Here is a 23,539-nt window from a genome sequence, read left to right on the forward strand (position 1 = left end):
CATCCCCTCAGAGCAGCAAAGCATGGATGCCAGCCCTGATCCCCAGGGCATTCTCAGGCCAGTGGAGGCTCACAAGACAGAATGGGCAAAGGTTGGCTTGGAGGAGAGAAGCAGTGGGAAGTCCTGGAAATAACACGGGGCTGGAGGGATTGAGAAGGGAAGCCTGGGGGTCACAGGACACCACAGAACTTCCAGAACCATACTGGATGCTCGCTCATAAGATGGAAGGCAGCCCAGCCAACCAGAAACAGCCACAGTGAATGGAACTGAGGCCCAAGGAAGAATTTCTGCCCTCAGAGAAAATGAGCCACTCCACCCCTCGGCCCAGCTCAGCCTGGGGCAGCTCCTAGTGTCAGCAGGTTGTCCCTGACCTCCAGTCTACATCGGGCCCTTGGCCATCTGTTCCGCTGTCTGGGTCAAAGCAGAGAACAGCTGATCCATCTTCCACTGGAGAGCCCTGCCCAGCCCTAAGATGGCCCACGTGTCCCCCCAGGCTGAACAGGTCCATTTCCTCCAACCAATCCTGGACCTGCAGGCCCTTCCCCATCCTGGCTGCCCTCCTCTGCAAGCTCCTCGGCCTATCAATGTCCTTCTTCAAAGATGGTGCCCAGAACTGATCCCAGGCTTCTAGGTGCACTGTGACCAAGGCAGAGAAGGAGGGACCATCCCCTGCCTTGTTCTGGAACCTGCCCCTTGATGCGGCCCAAGACTGCGCAAGCGTTGTAGGTCACCATTACACTGCTGATTTGTGTGAAGCTTGAAGTCCACTCAGACCCTGGGATCTTTGCCAAGCTGACTGTAAGACCCTACGCCGACCACTAATAACTTTCATCTGATTAGATTCAGCCTCCAACCCCTTCAAGAGCGCTCTGAGTTCTGCCCACAGTGGACCGGCTGTCCCTCCCGTGTTTGTTTCAGCTGCACATTTGATAAGAAAGCCGTCCACGCTGTCGGCCACAGAATTGACCACAAACAACCGCCGTCCCTTCCCCCCCCCCCCCCCCCCCCCCCGGCCACTGCTATCCTGCCCCGGCCAGTCTGAAGGTCATTGTCCTTGGCAGAGGAACAAAGAAAGTCAGCTTACTTCTGCCTTCTCCACATCATCTATTATTATCGCGTCCCTCCTTTCCTGCCTCCAGGCCTGCTCTTTCCCTCAACATCACATTTGTAAGTACGTTCTTTCCTTGCCCTGAGAGCTGTGAGGTGGTCTCTTCAAGTCAGCATTCTGAAGGCTCCTCCCAGAGGAACGCCTCAGGGAGGCGGGGCCAAGACGGCCACAGCGGAGGAAGAAATACACACACACACACACACACACACACACACACACACACACACACACACACACACACACACACACACACACACACACACACCCCTCCCTCTGAGAGGATCTAGGAAATGCACCACACTGAATCCCAATCAGGAAATCCAAGAAAAAGTCACGATAAGTCATCTTTCCAGCCCAGGTTGGAATAAAGAGGTAGAAAGAGAGGTCTGAGGACACGGGGACTGGGTGTGGCCATGCGGAGCACCCTAGAGCAAAGAGGCTGGGCGAGAGGAGATCCCAGCTCTCATGCCGCGTCCTGGCCTCACGCAGGTGCAGGAAGAGGCATCAGCCGTCAGATTCAGGCTGAGGCTGAAGCAGACCTGGCCCAGGAGGCCTTCCAGGGGGAGGAGAGCTCGGGTCTCGGGCTCTGTATTGAGTAAAGAGAAGGTTTAGATATGAGTGGCGGCAGAGCGGGATCTCAGTTCCAGCTTCTGGCCCAGGACGAATCCCAGGCCAAAGGGGAGCCTACGGTTCTGTGACTCCTCACCAGCAGAGCTGCCAGCTGTCTGAGGAGCTCAGCAGCACCTGCTGGTACTCAGGCCTCAACCCAGGTCAGAACCTGCAAAGCTCAGATCAGGGCTGGAGGGGGCAGTGGCAGCAATCAGCCTCCCCCTGGGTCAGACTACACTGGGGGCACGGAAAGCTTGGAGGCGCCATCTGTCCCTGATGTCCAGGACAAGCACAGCATTCACTACCCCAAGAAAGTAGCAACAGGACCAGCCTCCAGGAGGGTGCGCAGCCTGACCCCAAGACCAAAGTTAAGACGTCGGCTAGGGCTGGAATCGTGAGCAAGCTAAAAACAGCCCACTGTGCTGTCGGCTTTGCCAGACACCCACACGGGAGAAGGCAGTGACTCCAAAACGTCTACGAGCAAAGCCTCAAAGGAAAACCCAGCTTGGGCACAGACCCAACTAGAATCCATGGAAGAGTCTGAAATGTTTTTATAAAAGGAATGAGAGGAGAAGTTCAGAAAGAAACAGGAACCGTGGAAGAAAGAATCAGAAAGGTGCCAGAGGTACAGTCCTCGCCCAGGGAGCAACTCCCTGAACGTTCAGATGGACCAAGAAGAAGCCAGCTACCATGAGACAAGTAAAAAACAAAGGAAAAACAAGGGACTGCAAGGCATTTCACAACAAGAGCACCCTGCAGCCCCTTCAGAGAGCTCTTCCCTCCTCCCCAAAGCCCTTCCTGGGCTAGCTTCCCTACAGGAGGAAACGCCATCAGCCCCTGGGGCCCTTCCCCTGAACCCTGAAATCTGCTCTTCCCAAATCCCAGGGGCAGGTCAGACAGCCTGGTTTTCCTCCTCTTCTCCATCAATCTACCAGCATTTATTAAGCACCTACTGTGTTCTAGGCCCTGCGCGAGGGACCTGCCCTAGAATTGAGCCAGGGCAGGCAGTGCAGAGGAACACACCAAACAGACAAAAGCTATTTGGAGGGAGAAGGGACCTGCAGGTGGCAAGACAGGAAAAGCATCTTGTAGAAGGCAGGGAAAGGAAGACGCAGGGCTCCTGTGAGGCAGTGGTGAGGATGGGGCAGTCAGAAGGCCAGTCTGGCTAGCTTCGAGTGTGAGAGGTGAGGGCAGACTACTGAGAAGGAGGGAGACTGGAGCCAGGTGTGAAGAGCCTTTGAGCCTAATCTCAGAGCCGTGGGGAGCCAACGCAGCTTCTTGAGAGTGGAGTGAGGTCAGAGTGGCCTTCAGCTCTGACAGCTGTGTGGAGTATGGTTCAGAGGGGGAGCCTGGAGGCAGGGAGACCTATGAGGAGGCTGCTTTGTGTCCAGGTTACAGGTGCTGGGAGCCTGGCCTAGGAGGACATGGGGGAGATGTGCTCAGGGCTAGGGCCACAAAAAGGGCTTGGCCAGCACTGGGGCCCGGGTTCTGTGGCCTGGACAGCAGGGTGTGGGAAGGACATCGGCAGCCCCACTCATCACACCGCTCCAGGGGAGGCCAAGGAAGATTTCAGGCCCGGCTCTCAAGGGGAGAAGAAGGCTGAGCCCAGCACTTTGGGGAGCACATCCTACCCCAGGCTCCCATACCCACATGCACACCCCACAATGGCACCTTTTCACCCTGGCCCAGACCCCAGCCACCCCCTTTGAGAACCTAACCAGTGGCTGCTCACTGAATCCCTGCAATATCTATCTGTGCTGGGCTGTGGCAAGACTCTCAGAGGTAGCCTTCCCTGGTCCAGAGCAGGGCCACACTCACACCCACACGCACATACGCACACCCACACGCACATACACACACCCCTATACCCCTGCACACACCCTTCACACAGAAACATGCACATACCCCTACAGGAAAAGCATCTTGTAGAAGGCAGGGAAAGGAAGACGCAGGGCTCCTGTGAGGCAGTGGTGAGGATGGGGCAGTCAGAAGGCCAGTCTGGCTAGCTTCGAGTGTGAGAGGTGAGGGCAGACTACTGAGAAGGAGGGAGACTGGAGCCAGGTGTGAAGAGCCTTTGAGCCTAATCTCAGAGCCGTGGGGAGCCAACGCAGCTTCTTGAGAGTGGAGTGAGGTCAGAGTGGCCTTCAGCTCTGACAGCTGTGTGGAGTATGGTTCAGAGGGGGAGCCTGGAGGCAGGGAGACCTATGAGGAGGCTGCTTTGTGTCCAGGTTACAGGTGCTGGGAGCCTGGCCTAGGAGGACATGGGGGAGATGTGCTCAGGGCTAGGGCCACAAAAAGGGCTTGGCCAGCACTGGGGCCCGGGTTCTGTGGCCTGGACAGCAGGGTGTGGGAAGGACATCGGCAGCCCCACTCATCACACCGCTCCAGGGGAGGCCAAGGAAGATTTCAGGCCCGGCTCTCAAGGGGAGAAGAAGGCTGAGCCCAGCACTTTGGGGAGCACATCCTACCCCAGGCTCCCATACCCACATGCACACCCCACAATGGCACCTTTTCACCCTGGCCCAGACCCCAGCCACCCCCTTTGAGAACCTAACCAGTGGCTGCTCACTGAATCCCTGCAATATCTATCTGTGCTGGGCTGTGGCAAGACTCTCAGAGGTAGCCTTCCCTGGTCCAGAGCAGGGCCACACTCACACCCACACGCACATACGCACACCCACACGCACATACACACACCCCTATACCCCTGCACACACCCTTCACACAGAAACATGCACATACCCCTACACTCATGCACACACCTCACACACATACACGCACATGCACTCCTACACACATGCATACCCCTACACACAATACACACACACACACAGAGCTCCCGAGCCCTCTCTGAGGGCTCCCACCCCCTTAGCCCCTGCCCCTTTGTTCCTCAGAGCCTCATTCTCTCTCTGCCCACATCCTGCTCTCAGGACCTCCTTCTGAATACCATGGACACCAATAATGGAGATTCTTTCATTTCTCGGCCACCACAGAAAAACGCATTGACATTCCACTTGGAGGGAACCAGGGGGGAAGAGAGAAGGAGGGGGGGAGAAGGAGGTAGGAGCACCGAATCCCCCCTCAACTGAGCCTCTTGGCAGTGGCGGCAGACACAGACACACGTCTCTGGTCTGGCATGAAAGACTCCACAGAGAGGTAGGAAGAAAATGCAATCAGAGCAGTGACCCCAGAGGGTCCCTCCCAGGCTGCCTGCCATGCTGGAGAATGGGAGGGAGAGATGGAGGTGGAGAGAGGAAGAGCGAGAGAGACAGAGAGGAGCGATGAGGGAGGGAGAGAAAAAGAGGGACAGGAAGGAGGGGGAGAGATGGAGGTGGGAGGGAGAGAGATAGAGAAACAGAGAGAGGCAGAGACAGAGAGACAGACAGAGACAGAGAGAGACAGAGATAGAGGAGGGAGGGAGAAATAGGAAGAGGGAGAAGGGAGAGAGAGATGGAAGGAGAGAGACAGAGACAGAGAGAGAAAAAAGGAGAGAGAGACACACACACAGAGGAAAGACAAGACAGAGAGGAGGGACAGACAGAGACAGAGAGAAAGAGAGACAGAGACTACTATGGAAGTGTTGCATAACTGCACATGTATAACCTATATTGAGTTGTTTGCCTTTTCAATGAGGGTGGATGGGGAGAGAGGAAGAGAGAAAATTTGAAACCTAAAGTTTTAAAAACATATGTTTAAAAAAATGTTTTCACATGCTATTGGGAAATAAGAAATACAGGAGATGGGGTATAGAAGTCTATCCTGCCCTACAGGAAAATAGAAGGGGAAGGGGATAAGAGAAGGGGGGAGAGATAGAAGAGAGGACAGACTAGGGGAAGGGATATTCAGAATGCCTGCTATCTTGGGTTGGAGGGAGGGGTGAGATGGGGCAAAAATTTGGAACTCAAAAACTTGTGGAAGTGAATGTTGAAAACTAAAAATAAATAAATTTATATTTAAAAAAATAAAATAAAATAAAAAAATAAGAAAGAGAGACACAGAGAGAGGAGAGACAGAGAGAGATACAGAGAGAGGGAGAGAGGATAGAGAAGGCAGAGAGGGGGAGGAAGGGGGGAGAGGGACAGAGAGCAGGGAAGACACAGAGGGAAAGGGAAATAGAAAGCGGGAGTGGGGCATGATAGAATTCTATACTTGGAGTTGGGCCTGGCTTCAAATTCTCACTAACACTAGCTGACTGTGGGCAAGTCACTTCCCATGTGTGAGCCTCAGAGTCCTCTCGCGTCAGAAGAATCCCTGCAGTAACTGCTCCCAGGATGGTTCGGAGCCTCTGGCTCCTCATCCCCCCTCACCTGGCTCCTGGGGTGTGCACATCTATGCGGAGCCCTCTCTGCATGAGAACCAGACTCAGGAGCAGAAGAGGGCCTGGCATTCCTCAACTGCCGCTCCCACCCCCCCAGCCTCCTGCACCAGGACAGGGCAGACACGATGGTGATTCCTGCTGTGCACAGGGCTCGGGGGGCTCAGAGAGGGAGCCCCCTTCCCCTAGGCCTGCTTCCCAGGCTCTTCCTAGCCATGTTCACAGATGGGAAAACTGAGGCTGCTTAGCTCAGTGTGCAGAAGCAGAGGGAGATAAGGCTGAAGAGGCAGCCAGGGAATTGAATGCCAAGCTGAGGAGGCTAAACATCACCCTCCGAGCAGTGGGGAGCCGAGCAAGGCGGGAGGAGGAGGGTGAGCCCAGAGGTCCAAGACCCTGGAGGCAGGAGGTCAGGGGAGGGAAGGGGCCACTGTAACTGCAGGAAAAACAAGATGTGGATGAAGGGATGGGGAAGAGACCGTGGGTGTGAGGTCACTAGGAGGGGAGGTCAGCATCTCCAGGGCAGCCATGATCAGCCCCAGGGGAGGGCCGCACTGGGAGACCCAGGGAGGGCATTTCCTGATGCCTCCATGCAGAGGGCTCCGGGCTCGGCCCGGCCCCAAGGACAACGGCTGCAGAATCAGGCCCACCTGGTCCACCTCCTGGCTCTCTCAGTGCCCCCATCCCCACCTGTGTGACCTTGCACCCCAAGGCCCTGGCCCCTCTGGGCCTCAGCTTCCTTTCCTGTAAATCTAGAGCTTTGGGATCCCTTTGGACAAGGCTTCATTTCTCTCAGCTCCATCACGCTCTGCTGCCTGGGGATCACGAGCCCCACTCAAGCGGCTGGCCCCACGTGCATGGAGGGAGGCCACCTCTCACAGCACGGGGCACCATGGCTGTGCCTGACCACCAGGCTGCCCTCCTCCCTCACTCCCGCCCCAGCTTTGCAATCCACAAAATGACCCCCTTGATCATGCCAGGCCTAGTGATCTGTGGGAACATAAGCACCTGCCCCCTCCCAATCCACACCCCAGCCAGCAGGGTGTCCTGGCTTGCATCCTGCCAGCCTTGCCTTCAAGGAGTCTGGTGGCAGGGCCTGGAGCCCAACCCCATAGGACCAGAGGCCTGGGAGCTAGAAGGAACCTGTCTAGGCGGCCCCACAGTGAGCTCATGACAGAACCAGGGCTAGAAACCTGGGCTCCAGGCTCTGAGCTCCCGGCTCCTGATTCCAGGCTCCAGGCTTTAGGCTCTGGGCTCCAGGCTCCAGCCTCTAGGTTCTAGGCTCCAGCCTCTAAGTTCTACGCTCCAGATTCCAGGCTCCATCCTCTGGGCTCTGGGCTCCAGCCTCCAGTCTCTTGGCTCCTGGCTCTTGCCTCCTGTTTCTAGGCTATAGGTTCCAGTCTCCAGGTTCTAGGCTCTGGGCTCCAGGTTCCAGGCTCCTGCCTCTAGGCTCTAGACTCTGGGCTCTGGGCTCCAACCTCCAGGCCCTTGGCTCCTGGCTCCTGATTCTAGGCTGTAGGTTCCAGTCTCCAGGTTCTAGGCTCCAGACTCTGGGCTCCAGGCTCCAGGCTCTTGGCTCCTGGCTCCAGGCTCTAAGCTCTGGGCTCCAGGGCTCCCAGCCCAGGACTCTAAGGTACACAGGGTCCCCTCCCGCACTGTCAGGACCCAAACTTCCCACTAGGATCCCAGGGCACAAACTGACTCTCATCAGTGGAAGGACCAGGGCCAGGGTGGACTGGAAATGTTGCCACTTAGACACATGTCCAGGGTAGAGTTTGAGCCCCTGGCTTACCCAGCAGCCTCTAGCCAGGCTACATCCCATCCTGGGTCAGGGCCACCCAGAGCCTCCAACCGTCATGCAGACCCACACTCTCACATGGTCCCTCTAGGCACACATGCATACACTCACACACACACACACATACACACACACACACCCCTGTACACTCACACTCACACATGTACTCACATTTGCATGCACATACACACCTGTATACTCACACATGCACACACTCAAGCACACACACTACACAACCCTAAACATAACACACTCATACTCACATACACTCACCCACATGCACACCCGCGTCCCCACTGACACACTCACACATGCATACACGTGCATATCCTCATACTCACATGCATGCATGTACACAATCACATACACTTAAACATGAACACACTCTAATACACACACACTCAGTCATACACTCAGCCATAAGCTCTCCGGCAGACACTCAGGTGCACCAAAGCCCTGCGCCCATGATAAAATTCCTGCAATCCTGAAAGCCTCTTCACTCGGCGACTTGTAAATCAGGTGAATTAGAAGCTTGAAGAGGGGCAGGCTGCAGGGAAGGAGGGAGGGAAGGACGCTATTCAGCCCTGAGTGGGGAGGCTGGGAGGCTGGGGGCTGGGTCAGACCAGCTGGCTGAAAAGCCAGAGAACCTGGGGGCAAAGCAAGTCCCTTCCCCTTTCTGGGACTCAGTTTCCTTTTCTGAAAAATGGACAAAGGAGGTCAGATTCCATGCCAGCTCTGACTTCCCGGTCCTCAACTCTCCCCAGTCCGGAGGCCCTTTGGAAGGCAGATGCCTCATCCCACTGACTCGGGATGCCAAGCTCTGAGCCTCAGACCCACAGCCATCCTGCAGCCTGGAAGGACCTCGGAGCCCCCAAGGACCCTGCATTTCCCCAGCAGGGTCTGAAGCATCAGGAAACGTGCTCCCGACACAAACTCCTATATGACCTTGGACAAGTCATTTGCTTTCCGTGGGCTTCAGGGTCCCCCTCTGCCAAGGTACCTCCCAGGTAGGACACTGGCTAGAGAGCTGGGCCTGGCAATATGACAGAGTGCTGAGAGGAGGACAGAGGCAAAGGGAGAGGACGAGAGCCCAGAGGGATGGGTTCTGGGCGGGAGAGAGAGGCCCAGGACCCCTGTCTGAATGGCCACGTCGGGCTACACTCGAGGACAGGGCTGGGACTGCATGTGTCCCTTCCACCTCTGCCGGCCTCCGATAACTCCATGAGTTCAGGGTGCTGCTGAAGACCCAGGGGCTTGGCCCAGAGTTCTGATGCCCACCTCCAAGCCAGAATCTGGGTCATCCATAGAGGTGGCACCCGTCCCTGGCCTGGAGCACCACCCTTGTGCCCACCCCCCCACAGACAGGCAGACACTTTAATGCACCCCCCCGTATACACAGAGAAACCCTAATGCACCCAGACTGAAGCAGACGTGCTAATGTACTTCCACAGTCATACACTCACACACACACCTGCGTGGAGCCCGACTAATGTGTCCATCACACACCCTCTGACACACAGGCCCTAATGTGCACTCACACAGACACACGCTAATGTGCACATGCACACACACTAATGTGAGTGCACACACACTAATGTGCATGCACAGACACTAATGTGCACACACACAGACACACACTAATGTGAGTGCACACACAGACACTAATGTGCACTCACACAGACACACACTAATGTGCATGCACAGACACACTAATGTGAGTGCACACACAGACATTAATGTGCATGCACAGGCACACTGTGAGTGCACAGACACTAATGTGTGCGTGCACACACACACACTAATGTGCACTCACACAAACGCGCTAATGTGCGCACATACACCCCCACCCCCAAGGATAAGGCATTAACCATCCCCAGGCCCACAGCTCATTCATGATTCATGGTCAGAAAGCTTCCTTCCCCCCATCCTCTCCACCTCCCCCTTCCCCTCCTCCTTCTCCCTCCTCCTCTCTTCTCCTCTTCCTTCTCCCCCTTCCTCCCCTCTGCCTCTCCCTTTCCCTTTCTCCTCTTCTCCCTCCTCCCCCTCCCCCTCTTCCTCCTTCTCCCTTCTCCTCCTCTCCCTCTTCTTCCTCTCCAAACCAGACATTAAATGCAGAGTCTCAGGGGCAGGTCAACAATGGGGCCCAGGCTGGGATCCAGTATAGCAATTGGACAATTCTCCTACTTTATTAAAGGAGAAAATCAAAGGGTCTTGGGTCCCAGCAGCTCCTCCGGAGTTCCTTGATAGGATTCAAGATTTGCTATTGATTTCCAGAGTGGATGCACTCAGCACCACTTCGGCTGCCAGCAGGCATTCCCTGAGGATCGACTCTCCCCTCCCCCCCATTTCCCACAAGCACTGCCTTCCCTCAAGAGCAAGGAATCAGGCCTCAGCCTTGCCCAGCTCTTCCACAGCAGGCCTCGGTTTCCTCATCCGCCAAGTAGCCCCAGCTTTCCCTGCAAAGCTCTCCCCGGAGCACAATCATTTGTCACAGAGCGTCCCAGGTGGAGAGAGGAGAGCATTGCTTAGGCCTGCAGTAAGCATGTAGCCCTGATCTTGGGCTCCAGAGAGGGGGAAGCTAAACCCCAGGAGAGGGCAGTCACGGGATCTGACTAAGAATATCCCCGCCCCGAAAGCAAGTTTGACAAGTCACTGTCCAGTCTCTGCTTGAAGACCCCCAGGGAAGGGAGCTCCTCACCTCTCCCTCCATGCAGGCCCCACTGCCTTTGGCCAGCTCAACCGAAGAGGAAGTGTTTCCTCTCCTAGAGACTAAAGCAACCTCTACTCAGTTCTTAACTCTAGCCTGGGACTGGGGTCAACCCTTTAGGGAAGGCAAAGGAGAAATAGTCAAAGAGGAAAGGGCAGAGCTTAGGACCACTACAGGCACCAGGGGAGGAAAGTGAGGGGTGGGATGGGAGGCTGGGACTGCAGTGCTCAGCGGTGGGACTGAGCCAAGGGGGATGAGGACTGAGAAAAGGTGAGGAAGGGGCCAGCAGTTGGGGGTGGGGTGGCAGGAATGGGAGGATAATGGACAGCTATTATCTTCCCTGAAACACAGAATGGAGGAGACAGATATGGGTCCAGTGTGGTCCATAGCCTTTCCCTCCCTACGCCCTCTGGCTTCTCCTACTCATGGACCTCTTTGTCCTGAGTCTCTTCCCTAGGCAGGGGTCCCAACAAGATTTGAGCTGCTTCACAGTTCTAACACAAGGCCCACTGCAAGGCCACAGAAAGAGCCCTCACTCTGGAGTCAGAAGACCTGGAGTTTGATCCCTACTTCTGGCCACGGGACTTTGTGCAAGCCATAACCCCTTGAAACATCCATGGGATATCTAGTTCCAAATGTCCAGTTGTGGGCTGGTGGTGCTGGACAGAAGTTCAGGAGAGTGGCTGCAGCTGATGAGGCCATGGAGAGAAGGTGTCTCTTCTTGCCTCATCCCTGTGGAGGAAGCTCAGCTCCCTAGCCCGGTTTGTGGTGCTCAGTAGGGCTCACAGCAGCCTCTTTGTGCCCCCTGGCCTGGGGCTGGCGAGGGGGACTGATGGCCCTTATGCCATGCCCCCGTGCCCACAGTTGCCGGCACCTGGGAAGTCAGCTGTGTAGGGCCATGGGCTGAAGGCAAAGCCAACATTCCACACTTGAAGATCAGGTGGGGGAAATGCTAGTTGTGAGGGATTTGGCAGAAGCTGACTCCAGCAGGAGGAAGGCGTGGGCACGGTGGGACTCTCACAGCAGATCGATAATTTCCTTCAGACCCAGAATGGTCCTCGCTGGCACACACGGCTCTGAGTCAGCTCTGGACTGGCAGATGAGGAAGAGCAGCCAGCAGAGGAAGGGGAAAGAAGGGCAGGGGGTGGAGGGGGCTCCAGGCCTGGCAGAGCTGTCCCAGGTTCTGAAATGGGCCCCAGGAGACATGTGCAGCAGGCAGGGCGCGAGACGGAAGGAACCTCTGGCCAGGAATCTGAGGCTGCCTGTGGCTCCATGTGAGCCTTGGGGGGGGGGGGCGCCCCCTCTGAGCCTCAATGACCCTCTATGTTCAATAAGGGGGACTTGTTGCACCTACAGGCCCTTCAAACCCCTGTGCGCTATGCCTCCTTCAGCCAAAGAGCATCTGTGTTGGGATAAGCCACGTGGAGGCTCTTTGAGCTCAAAGGGCAGACGTGCCTCTGCATTCTTAGGACTTGAGCCTCTGCTGGCTTTCTCCTCCCTGCTTCAGAGGAGACAAGACCCCCATTAAGTGCGAAGCTCTGCTGGGGAGTGCCAATTCAGGCCAGAGACAGCCCCAGAGCATATCTCTGCAGGCTGATGGATGACTCCCTTCCAGCTCTGCGGGCTTCACGCGCTGTTTGCTAAGATTTGGCAAAACTTCCAACATATCCATTCATTATCCCTTACTGATAACAGCAGCAGACTCATAGGCTCCCACACAGGCATGTGTCCTCGCTGGCAAACACACACATGCCCAGGCACTCATGCGCCCACAGGCACACGCATGTTCACATCACACCCATGCACTGCCCTGTACATACGCTCACACTCCCACACAGTCATCAACCCAAACCTGGCCCAGCCCAATCCCACAAGCATTTATTAATTTCTTCCTGGGCACAAGGCACTGAGCTAGGTACTGAGGAAATCAAAGGAGCTCACATGATACGGGAGTCTTCTGTTGTGTGTCCATAACATGGGCACAGATAAGTACGCATCTGCACACTGGAAGGAAGAGAGTAATGCCACTCAGGCTGGTAAGGCCAGCCAGAGCCAGACTGGGGATGGCTTCAGATGGGGGTGGGGGCCTTCAAGTCTAAGAATCAGCAAACATAACAAACCGTATTAATTATAAGAAGAAAAAAAATCACATCATTATATCAATAGATGTAGAAAAGACTTTTGACAAAACATAATATCCATTTACATTAGATAAAAATGTTAAAAAGTACAGGAATAAATGGACTTTTTCCTAATAAGGGAAACCATACTTAACAAAAACAAAGAATCTGCATCATCTGTAATAGAACAATGTGAGAGATCTTTCCAGGAAGATCAAGGGTAAAGAGAGGATGTCCATTGTCACCTTTACTATTTGTTAAAGTTCTAGGTGCTCTCACTATGGTAATAAGACAAGAAAAGGGAATGAAAGGAGTGAGCGCAGGCAAGGAGAAAACAAAATTCATCCCTTGGGTGGGTGATGAGATGGAACACTCAAAGCACTTCGGAGATTAAACCAAAAGTTGACTATAACAAGAACTTCAGCAAAGTAACAGGATGAAAAACACGCCCACAAATCACCACCTTTTCTGTATATTACCCTCAAAACTCAGCAGGAAGAGATAGAAAAAGAAATTCCATTCAAAAGAACCACAAAATGTATTAACAATTTGAAAGCTTAGCTACTGAGACACATACAGAGATTATGTGAAACAAATAAAAATACTCTTTACAGAAATTTAGACCTCAATAACTGGAGAAACATTCATTGCTCATGAATAAGCCACCAATATAACAAAACTGACAATGCTGCCTAAATTAATTCACCAACTTAGTGTCAGATCAATCAAGTTACCAAATGATTGCTTTGCAGGATTAGCAAAAATAATAACAAAATTCATCTCAAGGATCAAAAAGTAAAGAATCACAAGGGAAATAATGAAAAAAGTGGGAAGGAAGTGGGGGAGGGGGAATCAGTAGTTACTGGTCTAAATCTGTACTACAGAGCAATAACCATCAAAACCAGAACTACTTCAGAAATGGGGGGGAGGATCCGTGGAACAGATTAGACACACAAGACTCAGAGGCTGTCAACCACGGGGGCCTAGCATTTAATAAACCCAGGGCCCGACTTATTGCAGTGAGGTCTCACGATTCAGTGAAAGTTGCTGAGACTAATGGTCTGGCAGAAATTAGGCTTCGACTAATACCTCACACCATGTACCACAATAAGCACCGGGTGGACACAGTTTCTAGATAGAAAAGGTCACAGAACAAACAAATTAGAGGAAAAGGAAGGAGGGACCCTCCACAACTCTGGCCGTAGAAAGCACTTTTGGCAGAAGACGGGAGACAGAGGACTACAGCACACAGAATGGACCATTTTGATTATATGAAATGCGAAGATTTTGCACAAACACAATTTGTACAGTTAGAATTAGAAAGAAGCCAGTGAACTGGGAAGAAGAGTCTTTGCAGCAGAAGTCTCCGATAAAGGTCTGTCATCCAAGAAATAGAGAAAATCAATGCAAACTCTATAAACGGGGGATCTCCAAAGTCTTAGTGTTTTATTGACTTAAATACCGTACTTACTAGCAAGGAAGAGTGAAAGAAAAAGCTGGAAGATGACAGTCGTTGGAGGGACTGTGAACCGGCCCAACCACTCAGGACCAAAGGACTTACTTTGGCACTCTATCTTCCAAGTCATTAAACTATACAGACCCCGTGTCTGCTCGTGTCGACACCCAAAGAGATGAAAGACAGAAGGAAAGGGCCTGGGTGCATAAAAATAGGGACACGTTTTGTCCCTTTTGTAATAGCAAAGAGCCAACTGCCAAGGCGCCCTCCATCAGTTGGGGAATGGCCAAACAAATGATGGCAAGTGAATGGAATGGAATGCTCCCTAAGAAACGAGCAGATGAGGATGGGTTTGAACTGACATGGAGTGGAGGGAATATGATCTCAATGACGATGACAACATTGGGAAGGAAGATGAAGAAGCTCAACCATCTCAGTGAGCAGTCCCGCAGCCAGAAGGCCACAACGGAGCGCAGTGGTCTCCTCTTGGCGGGGAGGTGGTGAGCCACAGGGGCAGAATGAGACGGGCGGCTCACACATGGCTGATGGCGGCTCGGCCACCCAGTGACAGGACAGCCTTGGGGGCGAGGGGCAGTGAGAGTGAGACTTTTAAAAAGGACCAAAGGGGAAAATGTTCTTTTCCAATGAATCATTTAGATGCATTCGGAAGACAGCAGAAGGCATGTCAGGTAACAGGACACAGGCAAGTCGGGCACGGTGGAACCATCATGGGAAATGGGACACATTTTTAAAACCCACCACGTTGTGCACAGGGGGACTCACAGCCTCGGCCACAGCCCTCTCATCTGCTCCTTCTTAGACACAGAAATATTCGTGTTGGGTGCTGTTTGTCAGGCGGGTTATTCACAGCAATAGAAAGGGAGATTTAAAATGTTTTAAAATGGCAAGCTGGGGGGTTGTATTTTTTCCTGGAGAAAATAGAAGCCATCCAAGTTGCTCAAAGAGGGGAGCATCGTGGCCAGCCCTGTGCTTTGGGAAGGTCACTTTGGCAGCTGTGCAGAGGACGCACCAGAAAGGCAGAGACAAGAGGCAGAGACCAACGAGACCACCGTGATGGTCCAGTCAAGAAGGCGATGATGGCAGAAGCCAGAGCAGTGGCTGTGTGAGGGAAGAGGAAGACAGATGGAGAGAGGTGGTGGGGGCAGGGCATGACTGACAAGATCTGGTGGGGGTGAGTGAGAGGGAGGGGCTGAGGACGACTCCAAGGTCACAAACCTGGCTGCCAGAAGGATGAGGATGCCCATCCCATCGTGGACCCGCTGAAGCTGTCCAGATGGAGATGAGTGGGGCTAGCCTAGGACTGGCCACAAAAGTCCTGGTTGGACACATAGATCTAGGAACCCCGTGCCGAGAGCAGAGGAGGGCACCAGGAGAGAGAAGGGCTGGGGCAGCTCACCCTGTGCCTGACACCCATGTCCTGCCCTCCCTGGGCCAGGGTGGGCAGCTGGGAGTGCTGGGAAAGCAGAGGACGATCCTCTGGTCCTCTCTGACCCAGCAGCTAGAGCGCCAACATCTCCAGCCCAGGTGAGGGATGTGCCCCCAGCTAAAGAAAACCATGCAAACCTCAAGTTATCAGAGCACAAGAGAAGCTGAGAACTGTTCAAATCCAGCCCCCTTCTTTTACAAATCAGGAAACTGAGGCCTAGAGAGAGGCCAGTCACAAGGTGGCAGAGCCACAATTCAAATCTGGGTCCTCAGGATCCATGCCCAGATGTCTGTCCCTTGCACCACAGCCTCGAAAAATCTCATCCAAACCCCTGATTTTACAGATGGGGAAACTGAAATCCAAAAGGACTTGTCCTAGGCCACGTAGGTAGAGGCAGAGCCAGGGTTAGTGGCCCTGATTCAGCCCGGAGCTCTTAGTTCTGTATCCTGAGACCACAGAGCCCAGGGCTGCCGAGCACCCGGATGGGTGTGTATCCCCCAGCTCAGACCACAGAGCCCAGCTGGGATGGTGGTCGCACCAGCCCCCAAAATGGGCAGCCCGGGCCCTTTCTGAGCCCTTCAGCAGGACAGCTGCCACAGACCCAACAAAACACGGGGCATTGATGTGAGCCAGCTCACCTCCCTGGCATCCCTTTTCCTCCTACCAAACACTGGCCCCTCCTCAGTCAGGCCCTCAGCTCCCCCTGGGTCTCCCATCTCCAAAGATTCTCCAGCTCTCAGAACCAGGGAAGCAATCACAAACGAATAAGCACGTCTAATACCTGAAGAAAGAGATAGGGGGTGAGGCCTGGGACCCCCGAAAGGCTGGGATGTTTAAAAGCTCAGCTTGTATGACAAACTTCGCACCCCAACTGCCAAGGACCACACAATGGGCTGCCATGGGAGGGGGCATTACAGAAGATGAGAAAGAGGGACCCAAAGAACCAGGCACAAGGGGCACAACTGACCTAAGCTTGGTGTCTGCCCACCATGGCCCCGCACACAGTAGGTGCCTAAGACCAACTGCATTTGTGCAACATTAGAGTGGCGTCTCCCTGAAGGCAGGAACAGGCTTGTTTCTCTGCAGGCTCAGCCTCTGCACAGGCCCTGCACACAGCAGGTGCTTAATAACTGTTGGAGGAACTGAATTGAGTGACAATGACTAACAAAACTGTTTAAGTAGAGCGTAGCTAGCAGAACCTCCAGGGGAGAGAGGAAGGAAGGAAGGAAAGAGGGAGGAAAGGAGGGAGGGAGGAAGGAAGGAAGGGAGGAAGGAGGGAGAGAGGGAAGAAAAGGAGCGAGGAAGGGAGAATGGAGAGAAGGGAGGGAGAGAGAAGAAAGGAAAGAAGGAAGCAGTGAGGGAGGAAGGAAGGAAGGAGGGAGGGAAGAAGGGAAAGAGGAAGGGAGGAAGGAAGGATGGAAGGAAATGAGCATTTATTAAGCACCTACTATGTGGCAGGCACTGTGCTAAGTGCTTTACAACTATTTTCTCCTTTCATCCTCCCAACAAACCTGGGAAGGTAGAGGCTATTATTATTCCCATTTTACAGCTGAGGAAACTGAGGCAAACAAAGGTGAAGTGACCTGTCCAGGATTACACAGCTAGTAAGGGTCTGAGGCCAGATTTGAATCCAAATCTTCCAGGCCTAGCTGGCTATCCACTGCCCCATCCAGCTGCCCCAAACAGGGTTAGGTGAGGACACAGGCCAGCACCTTGGGGCAGGCAGCTTCCAGCTCCTCCCTGGGGCCAGTGCAGTCAGAGGCAGCCAGCTCACTCTCAGGACAGTTCCAATGACCCTGTGAGAGGGACCAGGGACAGGGCCACGGGGCACTGTGGGCAGGTGATTGAAGAGCATGAGGCTACCGGGCTGCTGAGCAGGTAATGAAACGCCTGCAGTGTGACCAGCTGACACCCTCTGGGCTTTCTGCCTCTTCCAACCACTGTCTCACCTGGCTTTCACCACAGTCCTAACAGGCAGGCGCTGTGGTCATTAGCCTATTTCACAGATTAGAAAACTGAGAAAACTTAGAATTCCAGGTCTAGATGTGGACAGGGCCATCATGGAGGCCCAGAGAAGCTGAGTGCTGTCTAAGGTCACACAGCCATGGGGAGTGTGGACAGGTTCTCCCGGCACTGCTAGCATTTACAGAGCCCTGGAAGGTTTGTTTCCTAAGTGCTTGGGGGCAGGCTCAAGAAAGGAGGCATGCCAAGAGCCCAGCCTCATTTTTCAGATGGGAAAGAGGAGAGGCTAAGAGGCTTGGCCACGGTCACCCAGCCGGAAAGGGTCAGAAGTAGCTTCACCTCAGGACGCACACGCGACTCCCAGCTCCCAATTCTTCCTCCCCCAGGAGTGCAGATGCCAGAGAAGAAGGAGAGGGAATCGGGACCACCAGGGTCAAAGGAAGAGGCACTGGCTGAGCACAATCCCCAGTCCCCTGGAAGGAGCCCGGGGAACAGGCTAGGGCATCTGGGCGAGAGGGGGCAGGGCTGGCACAGGAAGGGAGCGGCCGGGTGGCACCAGCTGCTCTAGCCCCTCCCCCATTAGGCAAGGCCGGCTGCCTGTATAATTACTTGTCAAAACCTGTTAGTAGAGGTAAGGCCAGAGGCAATGAGGCAGGCTGTTAATCCCAGAGATTCATTTGGTTTAATGACTTTTTAGGATCAGAGGGCCTCAATCTGCCAGAGCCTGGAGCGGGGTGTGTGTGGGGGGGGTGTCTTCTTCTGACTGGGAAAGTCCTCTCCCCCCTCTCAGTGGATCCAGAAGGTCCAAGTCCTCCAGGGCCGGATTAAGCCCCCTCGACCCTGAAGGCTTCTGACCTCCACAGCCCACACTGCCTTCCTCTTCCTTGTCCAGACACGCCAGTACTCAGTCAGGCTCCCCAACCAAACACTTGCTGCCTTACCCCCCATTCCCCACTTGTTTCCTGACTGACCCGGGCGACCTCAGGTGTCCTCAAGGCCTGCCCACTGTCCCCCAACAGTAGGATGCCTCGTCAATCCCTTCTTCTGCCACCCTTCCCCCCCATACCAGGGAGGCACCTGCTGCTGGCACTGTGGGCTCTGAGCCAAGTCACTGTGAAAGGTAGGGGCATGCTCACACACAGAGACAGAGAGGAAGAGGGACACACAGAGACAGAGACAGAAATCCAGCCTCAGACACAGAGACAGAGAGGAAGAGAGACACACAGAGACAGAGACAGAGACAGAGACAGAGACCAAGCCTCAGACAGAGAGACAGAGAGGAAGAGAGACACACAGAGGCAGAGACAGAGACCAAGCCTCAGACACAGAGACAGAGAGGAAGAGAGACACAAAGAGACAGAGACCAAGCCCCAGCCTGAGAGAGACCTGTGTGGGCATATAAGTGGGCACACAGGATGAATCCCCATCAGAAAACAGCCACCTGTCAGGGACAGGCCATCACATTCCCCTTTGCTGTCCAACGAGGTGGAAGGAGAGAGACAAGCCAGCCAGAAGACAACCTCCCACCTGCAGGCATAATGGGGACACCTGCTCATTTGCAGTCATCATCACCAGTTACTCCCAGCTCATGTGGGGAAAGAGAGGAAGGACTGAGGTCACAAGCAGGAAAACCATTTCCTTCTGCCCCTGCCCCAGCCTAGCCTCCCACTGACCATGCAAGCTTCCTGTCTCTGGGTGTGAGCCTTGGCCTGGCATCAGCAGGGGTAGAGCCTAGCAGTCCAGTTCCATGCCAGAGGAATGGGGAGGGGAAGGCCCAAAATGAAGCCGACAAAACCCATCCTCCATCACCTCCCACACCCCTTGCCCTCCCTCCTGCTCAAGCGGTCAAGGCTCACCTTGGCCCTCCCCTCCCCTCCCCTTCCCTCCCCAAAATCAGCACAGTCCCCAAGTTTAGCAGAAGAGCCAGTACTTGGGTCAGCACCATGGCCAGCACCCTATGGGCAGTCCAGACTCTTCTCCCAAGCGACCTGCGCGCGCGCGCGCACACACACACACACACACACACACACACACACACACACACACACACACACACCCCACCACCACCACCACCACCAACAACAACAACCACCAAAGAGATTCAGGCCAATAAGTGTCCTTGCCCGTGAAGTGCCAGACACCTCATAGAAAGGCAGATGGGTATCAACAGTGGATAGACTGTTGGGCCTAGCTCTGGGAAGACCTGAGTTCAGATTCGGCTCCAGACACTTCCTAGTTGTGTGACCATGGACACAGCCCTTCCCCTCTGCCTCTGTTTCCTCAGCTGTAACACTCGGATAATAATATCTCCTTCCCAGGGTTGTTATGAGGACCAAATGGGACAATAATGGTAAAGTGCTTCGCACAGTGGACAGCACGGAGAAAACGCTGCATAAATATTAGCTGACCGAGCCCCGGCACACTCAAGGGAAGAAAAACTCAGCGGGCACGCGGTGGCTGGCTTCCGGCTCACGCCAGTCCAGGCTGGCCCACCCTTCCCCCGCCCAGAGGCCGCGGCTCTCCCAGGGAATCCCAGAAAACCTCCCCCTCCGGTCAGAGGGCTCTGCCCTTGGCAGAAATCGATGCCTACAAGCAGACCAGGGCATTGCGGAGAACTCATAATCCTGGAGCGGGGAGGAAGCAGAGGCCAGGCTCTGCTTCAGGAAGGATTTTGCCGAGTGAGGACTGGAAATCTCAACGCGAACAGGCTTTCCCAGCAGGGGGAATAGCGGCTGTGGCGGAGGGAGTCCACACAGTGCCTTGGGGCCAGAAGGCCAGGCTTCTTCACATCCCCCCATACACAATTCCTCCGCTGTAGGCTTAGGGAGGTGGAGGTGGGGTTTTGACAGACTGCCTCCACCTATCTGCAGGTGTGACAATCATTCACTTTGCAACGAGGTGGAAATGAGCTGGGCCCCAGGGAGCCAGGCTTCCCAGTGGGAACACTGCCAGCCATTTCCACCAGCCCCAGGTGGCTTCCAGCTTCCCCTTCTTGTCTCTGCCCTAGCAGCACCGCCCCAGAAGTCCTCACCAGCACCTCACACAGGCACCAAGTTTTTGTCCTCACAGATGAAGGGCGGACAAAGCCTGGTGAACACTGCGGGGGAGGGGGGGTCCGACAGAGGCAGCAGGCCGGGGCCCATGAGAACATAAGCACAGCAGCTGCACACAGTAAAGGAGGGGCGGGGCCCAGGAGAGCCCGTGGTCCCAGTCCCGCGAGGCCGCCGCGCACCATCCAGAGCTGAAGAGCCCAGAGTCCGGGCAGCACCAGCCCTTCCCCAGAGAAGCCGCGCTTGGAAAATGAATCTTCTTCCCATTTCCAACCCGAACACCAGTCCTCTGAGCAGCCAGACACACACCATGACCTCCCTCTCCCGCTGAGCTCTGTGCCCCTGACATTGGATGAGTTCTCCTACAAGACCTCTGATCCAGAACAGACAACAGTTCCCTACTGCCAGTGAGGTGGTGGCCAGACATCTCTGCCAGGTCCTTCCAGCCCTAGGCCAAACCTGCCTGACCTGTCTTCTGTTCCCCCAGCTCGGCAACAAGGACTCCACCTCCTATCCAGAACCTCCCCCCCTCCCCAAAGCAGCAGGCCAATATCCATCACTCTGCCTCACCCTCATCATTCTGCTCTTCCTTTCAGGAGCTGCCCCAGCTTGGCCAAAATGCCTTCCCATGGGGCACTGAGAAGGGCCTGACAGGGGCACCTTCTGCCCACTCAGTTCCTGGGGCCCTGGGCCAATCATTTCCTCCCCCCCCCTCCATTAACCTTCCCTTTCTGCACCCAGCAAATGAAGGACCTTTGGACTAGACCTGTCTAACCCTTTCCAGTCACAAAATCTGAATCTGACTGGGTTCCTAAAGGCAAAGAGGGGGGAGCAACTAGGGGCTCATGGCTCCTCAGAGGCTCCTGTCTCCAAAGAGTCAAGGCCAGGGCAAGGTCACCACAGAATTGAGTCAAGCTCAGCTGGATCTCCCAGTCTGGCAAAGCCTTCCTCCCAGGGCCTCCTTCATGCCCTCTCAACATACCCATATGCAGATGAGAAGACGGAGGGAGCATCTCCCTGTGGCCCCGAAGATGGGCTGGAGCGGGGGAGCTAGCCCGGACAAGCAGGCACATGCCCCCTTCCAAGTGAGAGGGGAATGGAGGAGGCAGCATCTAATGCCTCTCTCTTCTCATCAAAGGCAAGGATGAGGAAGCTCTTCCTCTCTCTTGCCAATGGCTGTCCAACTATCCAGCCAAACCTCTTGTTTCACCTCCTCCAGGAAGTCTGCCCTAACCACCTCAGCCCATGACCACGAGACCAGAGATTTGGAACTGGTCAAGCCCTTAGAGATCATCAAAGTCCAAATTCTTCATTTTAAGATAAGGAAATAGGATCTGAGTATCTTGCCCAAAGCCACACAGCTAAATAAATATCAGAGGCAGGATCTGAACCCAGATCTTCCTGACTCCTGTGTCCAGCACTCTCTCCACTGCACCAATCTGTCTCTTCTCTGACTGAGCCTAGGCCTTCCTGGGCAAAAAAAAAAAAAAGCCATGCTACCTCATGAAATGATAGGCTTTGGGTAGAATTTTCTTCTCCCAGTGAATTCTGTCTAATTCAAATGGAGCATACTCTCAGGCACCACTCTCCTGCCTGGACTCTCTCCCTGATCCATTGGGGTGGCAGGTGGGGGGGGGGAGGGAGCTGACAAGTTTTAACCAAATCACAAGAGAACTGGATTTTCCAGCCTCTCCAGGGTTTTCTGGGGAGGGTCTTCATTCCCACTTTCCTTCACTTTCAGACCATGAATTTAGCTCTTCAGAAGCAAGGGCCTGGCTGGGATGTGCACTGAGTGGGCTGGAACAGGCAGAGCCTGGTGGGCCTTGGAAGACCTGTCCTCCCCACTGGCTGACTCTACTTGGGGCCTTCGGCAAGTCCCTTCCCCTCTGGGCCTTAGTTTCCCCATATCTGTAAAAGCTAGAGTCTCTAAGTCAGGGATCCAGGGTCATGATTTGGTTAAGTTGTTCCTTTTCTAGGGCCTGGGAGCTGGGGGAGTCCCTGCCAGAACTCAGGGCTGCCACAAACTCAGGGGCAAAAAGGGGGGCTGGAGATCAGAGGTCCAGATGGATCCTCTCTGACACCGGGAAGGACCCACCCCCAGCCTCTAAGGAGAGAAAGAAGGGCATCATCTGTGTGTTCGGAGGGAGGGGAGAGATCTCTGAGAGCACCCTTGGTCTCTCTCTCTCTCCACTGCCCTGTTCAGAGCCAGCCCAGCAAGGAGAGCCCATCACCGAATTCCAGAAACCTACAGAAATGCCCCCAAGTCCTCAAGGCAAGGAAGTGACCTGAGAAATCCAACCAGTGGCCATCAAAACCAGAGACCCAACCTGGGAGCTCTTATTAAGAACTGCCCAGTCCTGGACTCAGCTCCCTGGAGCTGTTGGGTAGGGCCTGGACCCAGCTTCCAGAGGCTGCCTGTGGGGCCCTGCTGCCCCTCACCCCTTAAGTCCATTCCTGCCTGGGGACAGTAAGTAAACAGCCCACCCCCCAGGATATCACCTCAGCCTTAGCACATCCAACAGACCCCATTCTGAGGTACCCAGAGAGGTCCATGAAGAGGAGCCCCGAGGGAGGGCTGGGGGTCTAAGCATCACAGTGGAGGCTGGGTGTCCAAACAGCCACCAGACTAGAGCAGTCCTCTCCTCAGGGTAGGATTCTCTCCACACACTCATCCACCTCGGCCATGGGTTCAGTCCCAAGCATGGGTTCTCCACCCTCCCTCCTGGCAATTGAGGTCACAGGCAGGGCATCACCTCTGTCTTAGGCTGCCTTCCCCTCATTCCTCGTTCCTGAGAGTTAGCCAGCTTCTGGACAAAGTTACTCCCGGGCTGAAGTGGCAGGCAGTGGGCCAGCCTACTCGAGGCTGGGGTGGCCCAGCCAGCACCTCCAATCTGCCTCCTTTCACCAGGGCTGTCCAGGAAACTAAGTGCCCTGCCCTCTGCCAAGGCTGAACACACAGTCTACCCTTGG

At 54.6% G+C, this 23,539-nt stretch overlaps 1 protein-coding gene across 4 annotated transcripts in view; it reads right to left on the reverse strand.

Moving 5' to 3' along the window:
- TSPAN4 (tetraspanin 4) overlaps positions 1-23,539 on the reverse strand; it is a 91,050-nt gene that overhangs the window by 38,776 nt on the left and 28,735 nt on the right. The window lies entirely within an intron of this gene.

The sequence above is a fragment of the Phascolarctos cinereus genome, unplaced genomic scaffold (assembly GCF_003287225.1).
Source record: "Phascolarctos cinereus isolate Bilbo 61053 unplaced genomic scaffold, phaCin_HiC Scaffold_9;HRSCAF=440, whole genome shotgun sequence".
NCBI classification, from domain to species: domain Eukaryota; kingdom Metazoa; phylum Chordata; class Mammalia; order Diprotodontia; family Phascolarctidae; genus Phascolarctos; species Phascolarctos cinereus.